Below are 20,977 nucleotides of genomic sequence, written 5' to 3'. Positions count from 1 at the left end.
CTGTATCCCTCAAAGCTTCTACCCTAGTTCCATTCACCCAGAGGTACTGTAAGTATTTCTTTAAGTTGGGGGGCCACACAGCTACAGTGGCAAACTCCACTTCTCCCAAGGAGACTAGACTTGCTTCAGTGTGTTCCCAGATTTGCTCAGGGTACACCTCTGATCCCATTTGTGTACTTGCTGCCCCAGGAGTAGCTGTACTGGGTGCCTTAGGGGCTTTGTTGTGGGGGCAAGATACAGTTAGGTGTCCTGACTTCTTACAGTTATTACACCAGGCCTTTAAGGGATCATAGTTCTTCCCCTATAGGGTTGAGGTACATAGGGAGTAGTTTGGGTCCCACCCACCTGAACAGGTTTTTGGGGCCCTTTGGAAGACTCAGACTTTTTATCTTGGGGATTCTCACCACCTTTCCCCTGGGGAGGTTTTGTGACCACTTTCTTTTGGTCACCCCCAGTGGCTGTCCTTGTCACCCTAGCCTTGACCCAGTGGTCTGCCTTCTTTCCCAATTCTTGGGGAGAAATTAGACCTAGGTCTACCAAATGCTTATGCAACTTTTCATTTGTGCAGTTACTTAATATATGTTCCTTCGTGAATACATTGTACAATCCAGTAAAATCCTGCACACCATGTCCAGCTAACCAACCATCCAGTGTCTTCACTGAGAAGTCTACAAAATCAGTCCAGGACTGGGTCTGGGTTTTGTGAGCCCCCCTGAACCTAATTCTATACTCCTCAGTGGTGAATCCAAATCCCTCAATCAGAGCTTTCTTCATGAGGTCATAGATCCTGCTTCTGGCCCAGAGAGGGTCAAAAGCCTGACTCTGCAGTTACCAGAGAACAGTTCCCACAGGAGTGCCCCCCCCAGAGAGGTTTCTTTACTTTTCTGATATCACAAGTCCTCTCAAAGGCTGTGAACCATTTGGTGATATTATCACCTTCCTCAAATTTAGGGACAATCCCTTTGGGGATTTTAAGGTCAGAAGTTTCCTCCCTATCCTTATTTTTATTATTGCTGCCACCATTGATGGGTGCTAAACCCATCTTTCTCCTTTCTTTTTCTAGAGCCAGGAGCCTGGACTCTAGCTCTAGTCTTCTGGCCAGCCTCATAAGGCTGTCCTCTTCACTGGTGGGCCCCCCAGTGTTCTCTCTGGTACCAGAGTCACCTGTGTAATCTCTAGGTGCCCAGATGCTAATTCTTGGATTGAAGGGTATGGGTGCCCTCTCCTCCCTAGGGGATAGTATGGGGGGTTGTTGTCAACCTCCTCTGCTTCCCCTTCCTCATCTGACTGGCCATCACCATGTTCAGATGGGTGGTCCTTAGCATACTCAGCCAAGAGCTCCTGGAGCCCTAGTTTGGTTGGATGCAGGCCCATTGGTACATTTTTAAGTTTGCATAGGGACCTCAATTACTTGCAAGACAAGTGTAAGTAAGGTGTGAGGTCGAGCTCCTCCACTAGGTCCATGTTATTATTGTCACTAACAGTTGGGTTTGTTTAAGTCATTCTAACCTGACAGTTCTAATCCTCTACCCTGACTATAGTGACTTTTATTTTTCTAAAATTCTAATGGGACTTAAGCAAGGCCCTAGCAAGACTTTTAGTAATTTTGGAAAAGACCAATCAGAATTCTAAAGGCAATTTTAAGAGTTCTGTCGTGTGATCAGATGGTAACCAAGTAGTCCAACAAATGCAAGTTTGTATCCCACCGCTGATCCACCAATGTGAGAAAGTGGCTCTGTATATACTGTTCCTTAATAGGTACAGGGTGTACAGAGTCCACAGTCCCCAAGGGTTTGACAGAGGCTAAAGTTAGATTTAACCTTACACTCTAAAGTGGTAGCTTGGTCGAGCAGTAAGGCAGTATCAGAGGACAGTGTAAAGCATTTGTTGTACACACTCAGTCAGCAAATGGTCTCACACACTCAATAACTGAACTCTAGGCCAATGGTTTATATATAAAAAATATGCTTGTTTTATTTTAGAACCAACAATTGCATTTAAAATATACTTTCTCAGAATGAGATGTTTTATATAAATACTTTTGCAATATGCAATTGACTTTTGTAAACAGTTACAAGTGGTTGCAATAGGCAACTCTATTTTAAACACAACAATGCATTGAGTTCAATGGATATTTCAAGTTATTTGCAACAGATTACTTTTAGGATTACTTTTGGAATTCCAGGACTGGATCCTAGATTCAGTCCTGGGTCAGTACTTAGAATCAAGTGATGACAGTCTACTTAATTACTGTGATGATTTTTAAACAATATTTAGCTATTTTAAAAGTTGACACTTAGAAAATATTTCAGAGAAAACAGTCAATGATTCCCTATGGAAGAAAATTCAAGTTGCAGGTACAGTATGTTCTCGTTACTTTTGTAATCCAGTACTGGGTGCCTAGACTCGGTACTGGGACCTTTATCCAAAACAGGTAAGTAATTACGTTTTCAGATATTTTACGATTTTTAAAGAATATTTAAAGATTGCAGATATTGACAGAAGAAATTTCACAGAAAAACAGTCAATGATTTCCTATGGAAGAAAATTGGGTTACGGGTAAGTACAGTTGTAAGTATTTTTCAGAGTCAGTGCTGGGCACCAAGATCCAGCACTGGGAGCTCACCTAAGAGCAGATGAGTCATTTCGTTTTCGTTACTCGGCTGATTTTTGGTGAATATTTTAAGATTTGAAAAGTCCACACTTAGAAGAAATTTCAGGAAAAAGCCAGTCAATGTTACCCTATGAGGAAAATAGAGTTATCGGTTTAAGGGTAAGTACTCGACTGGCAGAGTTGAGGTTCTGGGCATAGACTCAGGGGTCCCCCAGGGTCAGGTAGGTACAGTTGGTTCACCCTCAGCGACTCTAGGGCGGCCGGGTGCAGAGAGAGTTAGGCCCAATGTTATCCTATGAGGGATAGGGGGGCCTTGGTTGGTGGCTGCTGCCTGGCAAGCCACGCGGCTGTGGGAGCTGGGCTCCTGGTCACTTACTCAGGGCAAGTGGGGAAGTAGGTAGGTGTAGAGGTTGCACTGCCAGGGCCACTCGGGCGGCTGGGTGCAGGGTGCTTTTGAGCCTTCGGGCGCTCAATTGATTTCAATGGGAAATCTCCGGTTTAGAAAAAGACTGCAAGCTCGGGGACGAGGATTCTTCAGGTGCCACCACCACTTCGAGAGGTAAGTTGGGTAGTTGGAGGATAGGTAGGTACCCCGGGATTGGGAACAGGGGGCCGCGGGGCGCCGCGTGCAGGGGTGCCTTTTGATGTCGGGAAATCTTACCCTCTGTTGATCGCAGTAGGGGGGCACCTTGTTCTGAGGCTGCAGGCTTCTTCAGGAGTGTCGAGTGAGGTCCTTGGGTGCCGGACTCGGGGTCACAGTCGCCGTGGGGTCGTCCTCGTGGTCTTTGTTCACTCCGGCATTGGCCAGGCTTGGCTGGTGCAGAGTGTGCTGGGTTCGCGGTTCCGGGCTGCTGCCAGGGATTAGAGGTAGGTTTTGAGTAGAGCCTCTACTCATGGGAGTCCCAGGGGCTTAGAGCCAAAAGGTAGCCAGGTCCTCCGGGGTTGGTGAGGTTGCTGGCCACAAGAGATGCTGGGTTGGAGCAGGTTCGAGGGTCGACAGGCCGGTAGGGCTGGGGCCAAAGAAGTTGGCTGTCTTCCTCTTCTTAGTAGCTGCAGGGCAGGTCTTCTTTCTTCTTGCTCTTCTTTGTAGTTTGGAATCTGGAATCTGGGGATGGAAGGTTCAGGGTGCCCCTAAATACTAGATTTAGGGGCGTTACAGGTAGGTGAAGGGCAGGGACCAATGGGGCCCTGTCCTAGGGTGGGTACACCCCCTATCCTGCCTCTCTCCTGTGGGAGGGGGCAGTAGCCTAGTCCTGATAGGGTAGGGCTTCCCATCTTCAAGATGGCGAGAGCCCGGAGATGTGCTTCACCTCGCCTCCCCCACCTAAGGGGTGGGGTTGGCAGGCTGGCACATCCCCTGTCCTTATTTGGGGCTTCCGGCCAAAGCTTCCCGCCAGAGTGGGGGGTTACAGTGGCCTGGGGAAGCTCACAGAGGCGGCATGCCTTTGAAGCTTTCCCCTGCCCATCCTGGGGGAGGAGATTTAGCACCTCGCCCAGGATGTGCATTGTTGCAGGCCCAGGAGAGCAGGGGCTCTCCCACCCAGGGGTCCAGCAACATGTCTGCTGTGTGGCAGCCTAGGCAGCCTCAGAGCAGACGTGGATTGTAGGTTAGATTTAAGGGGGCATCTCTAAGATGCCCTCTGGGGTGCTTGGTACATTAAATCCCACACTGGCATCAGTGTGGGTTTAATGTGCTGAGAAGTTTGATACCAAACTTCTCAGTCTTCAGTGTTGCCATTATGGTCATGTGGAGCTCGTGTTTGACGAGCTCTCAGCACCATGTACTCTTAAATGGCAGCACTGCACTTACAGTGCTCAGGAATGGACCTGGGTACGGTAGGGGCACAGGGCTCCTGCTCCTGTGCCCACACCATTGGCATAAGGCACCCAGCTAGAGGGGTGGCTGATGTAGGCCATGGCAGTGTAGGTGATGGGCATGGCACACAGGGATGTGTGTCATGTCGACTTTGTTTTTGTCTTGCACCCAAACACTCAGCCTGCAAAGAAAGTGTGTGTGTGTAAGGGTACAGGGCCTCTAAGGGTGGCACAATGAGTGCTGCAGCCCTTAGAGGCCTTCCCTGGTCACAAGGCCCTGGGTACCTAGGGTACCATTTACCAGGGGCTGACATGTGGCCAGGGTTTGCCAATTTGGGTTTAGTTTGTTTTAGGGAAGGACCATAGGCCCTGGGCACCTGATTGGCAGGAGACCAGGGCACACTCAGTCAAAGTACATTCAGCAAAAAGTGGGGGCATACCATGCAAGAAAGATGGCACTTTCTCACAGTAAGCATCTTGAATTTGTCCTTCCACAGGAAGAAGTTAAGTGGTCGAAAATCTAAAATAGGGCGAAGGATGCCACACTTTTTCAGCACTAGGAAATAACTGGACTAACATCCAGTTCAAATCGCTGAGGCTGGGACGCTCTCTATGGCTTTTTTCTCCAAATGAGAGCAACTCCCTGCCGCAAAATGGACAAACGTTTCTCTGAAAACTGCTCTGATGTGGGTGGAATAGGATGCGGGCGTAAAGGAATAGGGTGTAGCTCCGTTGGACTATGACAGGACCCACCTGTCAGAGGTTATGGCTTGCCACCCATGGAGAAAATTAGTGATCCTGCTTTCCACTGGGTGGTCGTGTGCTGTTAAGTACAGACTAAAATGCCTTACAGGCTGTTGCCAGAGGGCTGGGGACTGAGAAGTTGGTTGTCCCTGCAGGCCTGGACATTGTCTGCCTTATCCCATACCCTGAACCAAAAGGACTAGGATGCCTGTTGTTGAGGTGGTGGGCCTTGAAGGCAAAGCCCTTAGCGATGCTGCAAATGGGGCCACATTTTTGAGGAGGCTGCTTTGTGGGCATTGAAGGACTAAGGAAGAGCGCAGTAGCTCTACTCTCTTTTAAGTGCTAGGCAGGGGGGTTTGGCCTCATCAAAACATGTAAAAAAACATGAGTTTTACATTTTAAATAAATATATAAAATAATTTACAGTAATATGTAACATAAAATATCTTAGTAACTTTCTCAAAGTTGCATATATTTTTTAACCTATATCCTACCATAGAAAGATTCGGGCATAAAGTACAGAGAAAAGTAAAAAAAGTTTATTAAACTTGGAAAAAGTTACTACAAATATTTTTATGTTAAATAGTATTGTAAATAATGTTATACATTTATTTTTAAAGCGTCCATCCCGGTACGCTAACACCAGTTCTCTTTTCCTTTTTTCTGTGGTTTTCCAGGCTTAGACAAGCATTAACATCAACTGAACACAGTGTAGAGATATGTAACTTGCCAACTTATTATTATTATTATCTACAGCTATATTTAATCATCTTTCAAAACGAGGAGGGTAAGGTTGGTGAGAAATCTGTAGACAGAGTATACACCAGAATGATTTTTCCTGAAGTTTAGAAACAACTTCTTCTCATAGACACTTATCTGCAGGCTCCTCACCTATTGAACAGATTCAAAAGCAGTACTTCCCCTGGACAGAGGGTGTGAAGGATTGGTGAAACCAATAAACATTTCAGCACTAAACATACAATATGGACATCCCTTCTAAACTTTGAATCCTGGCAATAATGCTTGGTGACGGTGTGAAGAGAAGCCCATGTCTCTTCTCAACAGATGTCAGCACAAAGTAAATCCCTGGACAGGGCAGAGGTAGAAGCCGTAGACCTTTTGGTAGTTCTTACTTAGCTTTGGGAAAAACCGATCTTAACGCAAAGCATTACCCAATGGGATAACGTCATCTTTCATACAACTTTCCCTTTCTTACAAACAGTATAGCCCACAAAGAGATGACCATCTGCTCTGTAATTGACAGCACATCAGGGATCGAATCAATGCAGTCTCTTCTTTCTTTGGTGGGATGAGGTTGAGGGTAGAAGGTAGAAAGTTATGGCCTGTCCCACATGGAAAGGAGATGCCACCTTGAGAAGAAAAGCAGCTCTTGTACGAAGAACCAGCTTGTCTGGGAACAAGAATGTGAATGGTGCAGGTACCCTCAGGGCTTGCAACTCACTGAGGCATCTCAGGAAAACTATTTCAGTCAGAAAGACAGTCTTACAGGTCAAGGTACGTAACTAGAAAGGCTCAAAAGGAGCCCCATTAAAAAGGACAACACTACATTTAGATACCAATGAGGTATGACAAAACATGTGAGGGGGGAAATGTTAATCCTTTTAGAAAGCTAATTAATATCGGTGATTTAAACAGAGATGGCTGATTTCTAAGGCAGGGGAAAGATGGTAATGTTGCCATATAACCCCTAACAGTGCCCACTCCACAGCCTTGATTTGCTGACAAGTGCGCAAATCGAAGGGTATCAGAAAGAAAGACTTTTAGAGGGTCCACATTCTGCTCCATACACCATGCAAAAAACCTTTTCTATTCGCAGAATAGACTGACTTAGTTGAATGATGACAAACAGAAAGGATCCTGTCGCCTGCTTACTGTGGCAGCTAAAAAGCAGTGGAGGAGCACCTGTCACAGGAGGATGTACTTCAGTCCTTCGCCAGCTGTGGCCACGGTGGTGACAGATACATCCACCCTTGGGAATAGTGCTTTTCTGGAGAAGCTAGAGATCAGAGGCCTTTGGCCTCCTGAAGAGAAAATGTTTCACATCAATCTACTTCAGCTGAGGGAGATTCAGTAGGTGCTCAAGGCTTTCCTCACTTTCGTTCAATCAGTGTGTCCAGATCTTGATGGATAATACAACTACGATTTGGTATATCAACAGCTGGGAGCTGCAGAGAAGCAATGAGGCTTTCGAGACCGCTGTCCTTCTTGGAACACAGGACGTACAGAGAGTAGCACCCTTTCCCAATTTCTTGCTCCAGCATCAGCTCCCCAGTTCCTTTCTGCAACAGGACTGACATTTCCTGCTGATGAATGCACAAATATCCTGCAAAGCGGGAGGACAGCTGGGGGAATGTGGACCGGCCCCTCAAAGTGCAGGGAATAGCCCTCTTCTACCACCTGAAGGATCCACTCGTCCAATGTTCAGCCTTTCTAGGGTGGTAGGATTAGGGAGATCCCTTCTCCTCCAAGGACAAGATAAAGGGACTTCCCAGGAGGTGTAGGGGATAAAGATGAAGAGGTTTATGAGAGATGCTCTCACTGATGGCTTCAACTTTTTCCACTGTAACTGTATTGACTGATCAGAGGATTTATCTGTTGTGGGATCTGCATTGTCTCAATACGGCTCTGGTGACCAAGTCTGCTTTCTCTAAACCAGCTTTTATTATGGATAAACCAAAAAACCAGTGAATACATACAGTATTATAACAGGCAAAGTCAATGCATAAAAAACAAATTGAGCAAAATCCAACGGGGATATCTTAATCTTAGTCTTCTTTAATATGTTGTTTAACAGAGCAGCCAGACGACACGTGTTTCATCAGAGAGACAATGGTCTCTGAACCTTCAGGGCTGGGAATGAAACAAAATGCAACCTGAGAGCACAGTCAACAATTGAAAAAACAAACCCATATCACAACAACACCCATCACAAGTGAAGACCAAATGAAAAAAAGGAAAAAAAGGAAACCCAAAACCATAAAGTGTGGGGATTAACCAAAATGCTGTTCATTATGTTGTACATAAAAATGGATCTACAATTATATGTCAAATGGCAAAATTCAAAGGAACAGTGTCTCATAACATACACCAGAAACGTCTATCTGAAGTAAGAGATTTGTTCAAAAGGAGAAGGAGGCCCACCACCAACCGAGCTAGAGTAGCAAAAAGTAAAGACAACCCGTGAAAGACACACGCACAGAATAAAAAGCCTGTCAGGTTAAAAAAGAGGCGCTCATCAGAAATGCATCATCTAAATACCTGTTAACTCTAAATCACACACCGTATGATCTGGAGAATAAAATAGAAGAAAAAAGAAAAAACAAGAGAATCACTAAAGTCCCATGTCCATATGGGGACATATAGACACACTATAGATTGAGTGTGATCAAAATGTAATTAACACCGCAAATCCTTACCCCAACACCGGTGATAATTCCAACCCGGTGGGGCTTTGGTCATTGCTAAGAAAGCTGTGCTGCGTAACAATGGAAACAGATGAGTGAAAACCACAAAAGTAAGGGACTGTGGGAAAAGTGAAAGAGAAAAAAGCGTTGAAAAAATAATTAAACTAAAAGGTAATCCAAAAACCTGAGAGCACTAAACAATAAAAGGAGGGAGCAAGGACGCTATCTCACCGCAGAAGTAACGATAACTCCACGATGGCAACTCTATAGTCAGTAACCGGGAAGAATAATCAAGATAACAACAGCGGTCTGTGAAGATGAAAAATAATCATCTGTAACATAAATAAGTCACGACAATATACCTATAATACCAGGAAACGATGACTCGTAATGGGAGTGCAAGTAAAATTAATTGTCCTCACCTTAAAAAGCCATAAACGTTGCTGAATGTAATCACGCCAGTACAATTGAAAAAGGGACAAAATTCTCTCATGTATTTAGGTCCTAATATAAAAAAGAACATGCAGAGAAGAGAAAAAAGGGAGAGGGGAGTACAAAGTAAATAGGGATATATCGCACACCAAAGGTAGATAAACATTCGAGTGCAGATAGACTTACACAAATTAGTTAGGAAGTGGCAGAGTCCATCAGTATCAGACACGTGTGTTGTGTCTATGGGACCCACCTAAGGGCCGAAAAAAAGAACATCAAAAGAAATCACGATAACGCACCAAAAAAGGGCTCAGCCTACAGGAAAAAAGGTAAGTCAAGACGTAAAAGGACAGAAAAGTCAAAAAGCTTATTCAGATAAAAGCGGAATCCAACGTCCTGGCGGCTCCCCTGCAATCCTGGAGTGAGGCCGCCACAGCCCGGAAGTGTTAATAAACACTTCCAGGAAAAAAGAACTAGACCGAGTCCGAATGACTAGTGAGCTGAGCAATCGAAATAGAAGAGGATAAACATTGCGAGAGCTACGAGTGCAGCGTTACAATACGAAAGCCCATACATGGGCGGCAGAAAACAAATAAGGTAATTAACACCAACAGAAGCCAATATCACAAAAAAAGGGGATACTCAAAACAGGGTAAAACCATAATGGTTAGAGCAACAAGCAAACACAAGAAGATCAAGGCATACTAAAAAAAAGTCAGAAGCACATAGTGTCTAAGCCGCATCAGAAATAACATTTCAAAAAGATGAAAAAAATATATATATTTGGCTAGTGCGAAACGCCAGAGAAGTATAAAAGGTGAAACGGTAAGTATGAGCAATTGAGATTATCAATCGGAACAAGGTCTAAGATACTAATACTACATAGATCCCAATTAAATATCTGAAATGAGATAGATACCAAGAATAAGCGTTTAAAATGCTAAAGATTTCAACCGCCAGTGTCCGCATCAAAATAGGCAAATATGTGGCATGCATGTAACACGTAGGAGTAGAATAGACAAAATTAAGTCTAAAAACAGCCCGTCAATAGAGCCAGAAAAAAGTAAACAAGGGGAGAAAAGACTGTTCAAAAGATAAGAAAACCGCACAGATTGAGAAACAGATGCAAAGAAAAGAAAATAGCAGAGGGTATAACCATATCGAATATGCACAAAACACATGGATTTTACAGAAATCAAGATCGTGAGTTAATTGCACAAAAGCTAAAATTTAACAATAATGTATAATCGTGTGATTCCTATTTGCACAGAACAAGATTATATTAAAAGTCAAAAACATGACAGGGGGAATGCACAACAATGCCTGCAGTGCCACAAAGATCATTGAGATTTGTCATTTATGCCAACAATAACAAATGTTGCTACTAGAGTATAAGGGGTACTAGAAAACATTTGTAGTGCAGAAAATCATACCACAGACTTAACAACAGATTCTTGTGGAAAATAAACATATGAGCACATATTTCACAGGTTCAGAAGTGAAATGTAAGTGACATTTGGCATAGATTAAAAGGTAAGATGTAATAACCTATTAAATGATACACTGATGCTGTTATCAGTACGTTAGTCTCCCAAAAAATATTGCATCTCAGAATCTCAGTTGAGCCCATGTTCGACCGTATGTAATCGCGTGATCTACAAGGCTTCAGTCCGTCTCAGATGTAACTCCCTATTACCACCTCGTGGGTTGGGGTCTATGATCTCAATTCCAAAGAAAGCAAAAGTCTTGTGGGGGCCCTGTGTGGTGCATGATGCAGCATGAATCCCTACCGGATATCTAGCATCTTGCTGATGCAATGCCCTAGCATGTTCTCCAATTCTCTCTTTCAGTGGCCTAACAGTACTGCCCACATACTGTTTCCCACAGGTGCATTCAATTATGTAGAAGACAAACCTGGTATTGCAGTTAATGTTAGATCTTATAACATACTGTTTGTTGTTGAAACTGTTGAAAGTTCTAACGTTATGTTTGCCCCACTTACAAACCCCACAACACTCACATTTGTGGAAACCCCTAGTGTGTGGTGTAAGCCAAGTTTGTGTTTTACTGGCTTTGGGAACTGTGGGACTGAGTCTGGTTTGTAGTGTCCTTCCACGTTTGAAAGTAATCTGAGGCCGATTGGTGATGAAACCGGACAGGGAGCTATCCGCCAAAAGAATGCCCCAATGTTTGCTGAGACTCCTTCTGAGAGTATGGCTGAGGTCATTGTAATCCGTAATTAAACGGACTCTTTGATCTTTGTTGTCAGATTTACATCTAGTCAATAATGTCTCCTCTCTTTTTATTTTCAAGATAAGATTTTTAGCTCTTTTGAGGTAGTCAGGCGAGTACACCCTAGTGCTGAATCTAGTTTTCATATCCTTGATGCAATTTAGAAATTCAGGTTCTTCACTACAGTTACGTCTGGCTCTGATAAATTCCCCATATGGAATAGATCTAATTTGATGTATGGGATTGTAGCTATCCGCGTGTAACACAGAATTGCAAGTTGTACTCTTGCGAAAAAGACGGCTGTTAAGTCTATCATCCCTGATGTACAGTTCAATGTCAAGAAAACTAATGGTGGTATAGCTGGATTCCATAGTGAATTGCATTCCATAAACATTAGTGTTGAGGTATGTGCTAAATCGGTCCAACTCTAATTGGGTGCCAGACCACAACAAAAGGCAGTCGTCAATATACCTGCCCCAAAAGATGATGTGATCAACCCATGCAGCCCCATTGGTACCCCAAATCCAATCATTTTCAAGGCAGCCCATGAACAGGTTAGCAAATGAAGGGGAACATTTTGATCCCATCGCTACACCCCTTATTTGCTTGTACCAATTGCTTTCGAACGAAAATAAGTTATTATGAAGAATGAGGTACATCATAGTGATTAGCATTTCATTGTGCAACCACTGTGCAGCCGGCCTATTGTTAAAAAAACGTGTTACTGCCTGTATGCCCAGTTCAGGTTGTATATTGGTATAAAGGGATACCACGTCAAGGGTAGCCAGGATCATTCCTGGCTGCCAATGGACATCTGTCAGAAGACTAAGTATATGTTTCGAGACCTGGACATAGGAAGCCAAATTGCGTACAAGGGAACCTAAAAAGATGTCTACATACTCTGAGAGTTTTTCTGTAGGTCCACCAATGCCTGACACTATGGGTCTACCCGGAGGAAAAGGCAAATGCTTATGAATTTTGGGCAAAGTGTACAGAACAGGGTAAGTGGGTCTAAAGACTTTCAAATATACATACTCATCGTCATCCAGAAGGCCTTTGGAGTGCCATTCTGTAAGGTGTTTGTTGATAAGGGTGCACAATGGTCCCATGGGATTATGGTTGATTAGTTTGTAGCACGTATCATCGTTAAGTTGGCACATGATCTCTTGGTTGTAGTCTACCTTATTCATAACAACTACGTTCCCTCCCTTATCAGCTTCTCTGATTAGTATGTCCTGGTCATTGCTTAAAGTTCTAAGGGCATGACGTTCTCCTGCTGCTAGATTATCATTATAGAATCTCTTGGTAGGGATTTTCTTGCAGTCATGAGAATTAAGATCTTGCAGAACACGTTTATAAAACATATCTATTGTATTGCCCCCCAGTAGGGTGGGTGTCCATTTAGATTTAGGTTGCATTTTGTTTCATTCCCAGCCCTGAAGATTCAGAGACCATTGTCTCTCTGATGAAACACGTGTCGGCTGGCTGCTCTGTTAAACAACATATTAAAGAAGACTAAGATTAAGATATCCCTGTTGGATTTTGCTCAATTTGTTTTCTATGCATTGACTTTGCCTGTTATAATACTGTATGTGTGCACTGGTTTTTTGGTTTATCCTATGTGGTAGGGTTTCCCTGCGCAAATTAAGGGGTTATTAGGGTTTCCCCTTCCCAGTTCAGCACCATACTAAAATAATTCTTCCAGAATCATAGACATAGTTACGTTGACCTTCTGAGCGTCACATCTTCCTTTTGTGTAAAACCCGTTCTCTTTGTACTACAGCTTTTATTATGGGTCACCAGGAGTCCTGGCTATTGTTGAAAACTTCTGAGAAATTATCTTGCAGGTGAACCTGTAAATTAGGTGACACCTGGGCCTCCATTACCCACAACGTATACATGTACTGGGCAAAAGACATGCAATATCCACGGATCTTAAGGCCAAGCTTCCAGCAGAGGTCTTCTTTCCAAGGGCCTCAAGCATTTTTGACTCTGTCCAGTGGATGTGTTCGGTTTTGTTTCCCATAAGATGATGTTTGCACCACCAGACTCTCAGGGGAGGGATGACGCAATAGGAATGACTGATCCTCTTAAGCATGCCAGTATCCCTGAGCTCAAGCCCTTTTAAAGGCAGAAGTTGATGTTTGTTTGGACCAGGCCCCTCCAATAGGGCTCAAGAAAACCTCAATGGAAGGTAGGAGTGGTTCTGCTGAAAAAGTTGCTGATTGGAGGACTTTGGTCAGTATATTTGATTAAGATTTCACAATTGGCAGAAATAACTCTAGAAGTACTTGTCCAATCCACTAGCGTTCTGGAGCAGCAAGAGATCTGCCACATACACAGTTTGGGCAGTGGGGTGGAAAAAATGCATGACATCTGCACCATCATTTTTATAAGTAAGATGGTTATCTCCCACAAGGACTGGATCCGAATCAGTCCTCTGGATATAGGCCTGTTATAATTCTGAGCCAGTCTAAAAGCTCTCTTCAATAAGTCTTTGAGCGCCCCGCCTGGAATGTTGAGTTTTCACTGGGGCAGCTGGAGGATCAGGTACCAAAGTGAGTGGAAGAGGCAGCGCCAATGAAGCTAACAGAGTTGGTTCAAGTGGTGATCACAGAATCATCGGTGAGAGTTCAGAAGTAGGGTGATATCAGAAGGTCCCGGGTGAGGCATGTTTGGATCTGGGCCGTGGAAGATACACCAGCAGGTTGTAAACCAAGAGCAGCTCAACATGGTCTCTTCAGGCCAGAAGTTGCCCCAGAGAGGAATGGATGATTGTTGAAATATGTCCCAGATAGTCTGCAGAAAAGAAGTGGGATCAACACCAGAAACTCGCAGTAAGCCGGCGTCGAGGCAGTGGAAAATGGCTGCAGACCCAGAGGAGCCAGGTGTTCTGGAGTTGGGTGCTGCGCCGACAGAGAACTCCCACCAATTCTGGCTCTGATGTTTGGGCCTCGTGTGGATGTGGTGGCTTACCTCGGGTTCAAGAGTGCTTCTTTTTCTTTTGTCATCTTTTCTCCCAGTACAACTTGAAGGAGGGTGAACAGTAAGACCTGGAGCGGGACCAAGTCCTGGAACAAAAGTGACAACAGGATTGCAGATCATCCTAGGCCTTGGTCATAAACAACTTGGCTTCTTGTTCTTTTGTGGCATGAGCATCATAATGTGGCACTGTGAGCAAGAGTGGGGATCATGGCTAGTGCCAATCATTACACACACTCCTCGTGAGGATCAGTTATAGACAATTGCTTTTCAAAGGTTAAAGGTTAAAAAAGGTTTAAAACTTGATCTCTTAGGACTTGACATATTACCTAAACCCGCATTGTGTTTTTAGCAACATTTCTGTGAGGAGAGCCTCTTAGGAAATCTCTTAAGAGATGGGAGCTCCAGATCTGCATCAAAAGGCATAGGAAAATAGGAACTAAGGTCGGTGGGCGCTTTAGGATTCCAGTGACACTGCTTCCAGCTTTGAGAAGAGCCAGTGCTCCCCTACCGGTGCCAATGAGCTATGGAAATTTTTCAGATCCATTCTGGAGCACGGGGCTATTTAACAGGTTAGGAACCTGCAGTCAGAAGTGAGTATCAGAAATAGGGGGTGTTAGGTCACACAATTTATGGTACTCATTTACAGTAGCTTGGGGAGCAAAGCAAGATTTTCCGGAATGCAACAAACTCAAACCTGCAAATTGCAGATGTCAACAGAGAACAATTAATCCACTGAGGCACCTTGCCAGCTTGTAATGTATGCACCCTGAGATTGCACCAAATGGATTCTGGAGAAGTTTCTTCTTCTCTTGCATGAGCAAACCTTTTACAGGAGAATAAGACTGGTTCTTCTTGCTTTAGCCGATCTATAATGACTGTTTTATTGATATACTCAATTAACTGTGGCATTAAAATAGAGAACATGTACATGAGAAGAGGGGCAGAGCAATACACCTAGAAGAGAGGAACAAGGGGTGTTATGCACCAAAGATGAAATGTGCAAAATGGAGATAGGAGATATTTGAAGGGAAAGCAGGAGAGAGATGGGTCGTTCTGAATGAAGAAACAAGGAGCACTGAAAGTTAGCTCAGCAGCCCCAAATGGACTGAGTTAGGAAAGGAATGATGAAAAAGTATACTTGAGAGAGAAGTGAATCAGAAAGAGATCAAGAATATGCCAGAGTTCAGCTTATTTTTTTTCTTACCAACGACTATTTCGCCAATGCTGATCAAGACAAATGTCATAATTTGGACAACCTCCCAGCATGTATCTGAAAGAGAAAGGTATCGTAAGCAATGATATTGCAAATTAAAAGCATTTTTCACCACCCCTTTTTTTTCAAGTTCGTAAAGGACTCCTGGAAAACCCTTTGCAGGAGCATTTCAGAATTGGGACTGTTGTTGAATGCAGTCCCCCTATTCATGTTATTTCTCAATATCTGCATGGATAACAATTTAGTGGGTTCCCTTACTGCACAAGAGAAGTTGAGAAAGAGTGAAGCTATCAGCATGGATTACTCCTCATATACAATTCCTTTGCTGATATGTTTAAGGAATCTGAGGATGACTCTGCTCTTATTAGACCTACTTACATTGTTTTTTTATTTATTTTATAATGCTATTGGCATTTAACTTATAAACAGTACAACACGATAACAAAGTCTGTATCAAAGGGGGGAGAAACAGGGAGGAGGGAAGTGGGTAAGTATGGAATGTAGGGGGCAGGGTCTAAGGGTTATGCCACCATGAAAAATCCCAAATTAAGCAGTTGATATTGTCAATTTCTACAGTGCATTGTTAAACCTAGTAATTGGTACAGATAGGCAGACCCCCCCAGGATATTGCGGCATAGATTTACAAATGTTGCGGCATAAAAATTTAAGTTTTGCGGCATTATTGTGGCACCTTATTTTACTCAGAATCATTCCTTTTCAGCCTTAAATAAATAGAAACTGTTTTAGTAGAGTATTCCACTATGAAATTGGCATGTTTAAAGTTTCTGCTGCTTTACAGAAGCACAGTTCCAATCCTAACCTTGTGGGAGGGGGTGAAACTTGTGGTAGTGGAGTACGTTTTCTACAGTCACGTAGGCATAAGGTAAATCTTATACAAATATTACTTAGCGATGGTCTGACCAGAAATGACAACTCTACCCCAGTCATAATAAAGGTGTGCATAATGATATCCCTGAAAGGAAACTCTCACGCATCCAAATATATATTTATTTTCAGTTAAGTAGCTGAGAAATGAATCCTTAATGGGAGTTTTGCCGTCCCTCATGGTGGGTTATTTTCCGGGTCCCATGGGGGCAGAGATTACCCTAGTCCTGTTACTATACATATGTAAAATGATGCTGTATACATTATGAGGGTGGATTGGGAGCCCTGCTCCTTTGGAGAAGCTGCCTCTACAAACAAACATTTCTCCGTTCGCTTATCAGAAAATAACTAGAATACAAGTTGTAGAAAGAATTAGAAAAAAACTTGTTATGTATGCTAACGATATCTTTAGATGACTGCCAGAGGTCATGTCAACACCACACACAACGTTCATTATATAATTTGCAGAGATGTGCTTTGGGATATCCCGAGATGTGCTTTGGGATATCCCCCTTGAGCCATTGGTTTGTTTTTGCAGGTCCCCACTTCAGTCAATGGCTTGATCATATGCTGATACCAGCCCACTGGTTTTTGTAAATGTCTTAGTTTGCCTGTTCACTAACTGTTGAGATCTCAACTCTTGCCCTCTGCACTACCTTCATGACAAGCCTTGGGCTTTGAGCCTACCTTGAGAGTCAAGAACCAAAATGGTTGTTCGTGTCCCAGTTTGCAAAGCCATGCTAGGATTCAATTCAGACACTAAAAGCAAATGCCCATAAGCATCACAATTGGGGCCCATCTCTGCTCTGTGTCCCCCCAATTGGGTCTGATGCCCATGAACCAGCCTTTCTCTTGAGGCAGATGCTGATGTGTTGATAAACCTGGATAAGTTTGCAATGAGAGAAAACTGCTGTCGTTTGTGTACAGTAGGTACACAGAACCTGATGATGGATACAGCCCCATCAATCATTCTACTAAACAGGCCTGGTGCACTGCCCACAAACAACTTAAGGAATACATATAGCAAAGCACTTATATGGAAAAAAGAAAAGATGTTGATGGGGCTCAACATTAAGTTAGAGGAATGGCGGAGAAGAGGAATAACCATTATCAGGGACCTTTTGAAGGATGACAATTTGATATACTTCTGGAAAATAAATTGTGAATATGGCCTAAACATCTCTTGATGGTGGAAATACAAACAATTACCACACTGTATAAAATAAACGTGAGACTCAGCAACAATCTCTTTGCAAATCTCCTCCCATTCGCATATATTTATGAATATGGGGACAATTCAGAAGAAATGTGTCTAGTCTGTATGGCACAACGATAACGGTTGATTCCCTTTTCTCAACAACCACCGCAGCTGTACTCGGGTCGTTTTGGCAAGAAGAACTTTCAGTTCAATTGTCCAATAAAGATTGTTCTGCCCTCACAACTTTTCATAATAAAGGACTCAGAAAGGCGCGATTAAAATACAGGTATTTTATGATGTTACATAAATGGCACTGGACACTATATAGACTCAAGTCTTCCAATCTTAGCACCAAGTGCTGTTGTTGATGTCACCGGATAGAGTGCAATATAAGGCATTTACTATGCCATTGCCATGCATTGATGTGTTACTGGTCATAGATCTGGTCAAGGTCTCCTTGATAACTGTGCAGTGTATGCTTATTGCCTGGCGTGTCTCCAAAAAGGGGATCAATTCTATTGCGGGTTATGGAGGCTGGAATCTGTAAAACGTATCTGGGAAAAAATACCTCCTAGACCATAGATTCAAAATAATTTCATACAGACGGAGCTGTAACGCTTTCCGTCTGTCAGTACAATTAATGTATAAGCATGAATCAAAATTATTTTGTAATAAAACTAAGGTTTCCCGTGTTTTACTTTCTTTATTTTAATCCACCACCCATCTGTTCATCCATTTACTACACAAGAGCCAGGTATTATGCTCGAAACATTATATCAATATCATTTTGATCAATTTGCAAGAATTTTTCAAATACAAAACTTATTTTCAGTTTTTTTGCAGTGAAAACAGGGATGATTATAAGTGTGTGAAAACATATATACGTGTAGCAAACCATGACAAGAATATCTACACAAGACCAATGACTTTTACAAATATCAAGACATAAACCAAAAATGACAAAAAAATAAGTGAAATACAAAGCAAAAACATGACATACAAACATGAACTGTACATAGTGTGTTTGCAATATACAGGTGTCCACCTTATTTACATTCTGGGACCTATTAATACTTTGTCCTCATATATTCTTAATAGTAGAGGAGGTCCTACAGAGGTCAGAGAAGGGCCAACTCTTTTCATGAACCTAGTACCATTTATCTGTACATTGGTTTATAGTGCCTTATAAAGTCCGAATCTTTAACGGTGTCAGCTCTTGGCCTCCCTTATAATGTGCCAACGTGTTTCGACCTTCTGGACCTATAGGGCGAGTTAAGTGGAAGGTCTTCCTCAGGGCGATGATGTTCATGGAGGGACACAGTGGTCAAAAAATGGTCAAATCGCCATCTTCGGATGGACCTGGACGGTACCCTGTTAATGGGAGTGTCTTCCTTGAAGGGCTAATAAATCTTGCACTGAGTCATCAAATTTGTTTAGGAAGTGCTTCCGCCATGTTTTTGATCGGAGCGGCTAAGGCTTGTAATAGGGGGCTGCTCCTCCTTACTGCCAGCAGGGAACTTTTCTCCTGGGTGGCTGGATTTTCTTGTCGCGGGCCGTGCTGGGCGTCTCCAAGCTTGATTCCCTTTTCTCAACAACCACCGCAGCTGTACTCCGGTCGTGTTGGCAAGAAAAACTTTCCGTTCAATTGTCCAATAAAGATTGTTCTGCCCTTACGACTTTTCATAATAAAGGGCTCAGAAAAGCGCGATTAAAATACAGGTATTTTATGATGTTACATAAATGGCACTGGACACTATATAGACTCAAGTCTTCCAATCTTAGCACCAATTGCTGCTGTTGATGTCACCGAATAGAGTGCAGCATAGGACATTTACTATGCCATTGCCATGCATTGATGTGTTACTGGCATAGATCTGGTCCATGACGAGACAGTCTTGCGGGTTTCATTTCCAGATCAAGGTCTCCTTAATAATTGTGCAGTGTATGCTTATTGCCTGGTGCGGGCACTCATAGGGTGAGCTGGTTTACTACAGCATTGGGTTGTGCAAAACCTTGCATTCTGAAACTTTGGAAAACTCTGTGCCAACTCATTCAGACTGGTTTATAGAAATGTTGGTTACTGCAAAAAGTGAACGCTGTACTTATAAAATTAACTGGATGGTCCTTATTTTTTATAGCCTGGAGTCACTCTCTCAAAGGTTCACTCCGATGGATCTGAGGATTAACAAATCTATTTACACTCTTACTTGATATCTCTATAACTCCAAATGATATGTAATAAATGTATGATTTTTTTTCTCCAATTCCCAAGCTTGATAGATCACAGTAGAAAAGTAGAGGTCGTCGAGCACCGATCAATACAACTGGTGGCAGTTCGGAATCCACCCAACACGCATTAGGGTCTTTCTTATTTAGCAAAATTAATTATCCTTCTTGCTTTTGATCCGCCTGCCTGCTGTTTGCAACTTAAATAACCATCTCTTATGGAATATGTATCAGATACTAATGGGGTGACTGATGTATTATGATATTATGTTTGAAACATGTGCCCCCTTTGGAGGATGGAAGAGCGATAGAGTGGGTACTTGGTTTTTAATAGCACTGAACTGAAAACATGAAGGGGCCAATTTTCCTGATGTGCTGTTAAGAAACCAGTGTTGTGTGATGTAGCTACGACGGACGTTCATTATTGTCCCATTCTAAGACTACCACCTCTCTTCTTCTCATCTTTTTTTTAAAAACTTCAATAAGATTTTATTGAGATTTTTGTCATATAAAAACAAAACAAAAACACACAAAACTAAACAAGTAGACATGAAGAAACATAGAACATGCACAATGTCTGTAAAGTATACAGTCTGTGGTACCTTCCGCTTCCCTCGTTTTCTTTATAGGCTGCCCTACCCCTCTATTCTAGTAAGGGGTCACGGGTATGAAGGAGGAAAAAGGGCCTGAGCGGCGGCAAGGGATCAGGAGCAGAGAGAGAGAGAACTTGCCCGCTTTTGTTCGGAAAGGTAGGAGGCAGGTGGTGATCTCGCCTTCTTCATGGAGGTTCATACAGGCCTAGGTATTTGTCCACAGATGCCCGCATCCCTCTGTTGGGCTGTCTCCACGGTGAGTCTCGTAAGGACATCGCGTCCGCACCCCTAAGGTATGTCACCCAGTTGAGCCATCCTTTAAACGATGCCTTGGATGTGTCTTTCCACTTATTTAGAATCATTTTAACACCGTCAGTTAGTAAGAGGTCGAGTAGGTCGCTATCTCGTTGTGTGAGTGGTTCTGTCGTAATAGGGGTTGTTACCAAAGTCTCAATGCTCGACACCCAGCTAGTCCTCTAGTCTAGGTCAAGGGCCTTGCGACAGTAACAGCATTGCAAACCACGTGCCCAGCCTCGGCTTGTGTGGGTGTACACCAACAAAAAGTCAACAAGATGGCCTCGTTTCCCAAAGGTTGGGAATATGGGGGACGAAAAT

The 20,977-nt window shown here is 43.1% G+C and overlaps 1 long non-coding RNA gene across 3 annotated transcripts in view; it reads right to left on the bottom strand.

Moving 5' to 3' along the window:
• Positions 1-7,932: 7,932 nt before the first annotated feature.
• The window catches only part of LOC146798582 (uncharacterized), a 277,424-nt gene continuing 264,379 nt past the window's right edge, over positions 7,933-20,977 (bottom strand). For 2 of the 3 annotated variants that reach the window (XR_014969187.1, XR_014969185.1), the window contains 2 exons: positions 15,452-15,517; positions 7,933-8,044 (listed from right to left, as the gene is read on the bottom strand). This is a non-coding gene — a long non-coding RNA (uncharacterized LOC146798582). Of the gene's footprint in view, positions 8,045-8,452; positions 8,483-15,451; positions 15,518-20,977 lie in introns of all 3 variants that reach the window. The other variant, XR_014969186.1, reaches the window with a different exon arrangement.

Source organism: Triturus cristatus, chromosome 9 (genome assembly GCF_964204655.1).
Source record: "Triturus cristatus chromosome 9, aTriCri1.1, whole genome shotgun sequence".
Taxonomy (NCBI): Eukaryota; Metazoa; Chordata; class Amphibia; order Caudata; family Salamandridae; genus Triturus; species Triturus cristatus.
Note: the sequence above shows the minus strand (reverse complement) of the source record. Positions and strands in the feature narration are given on the sequence as shown.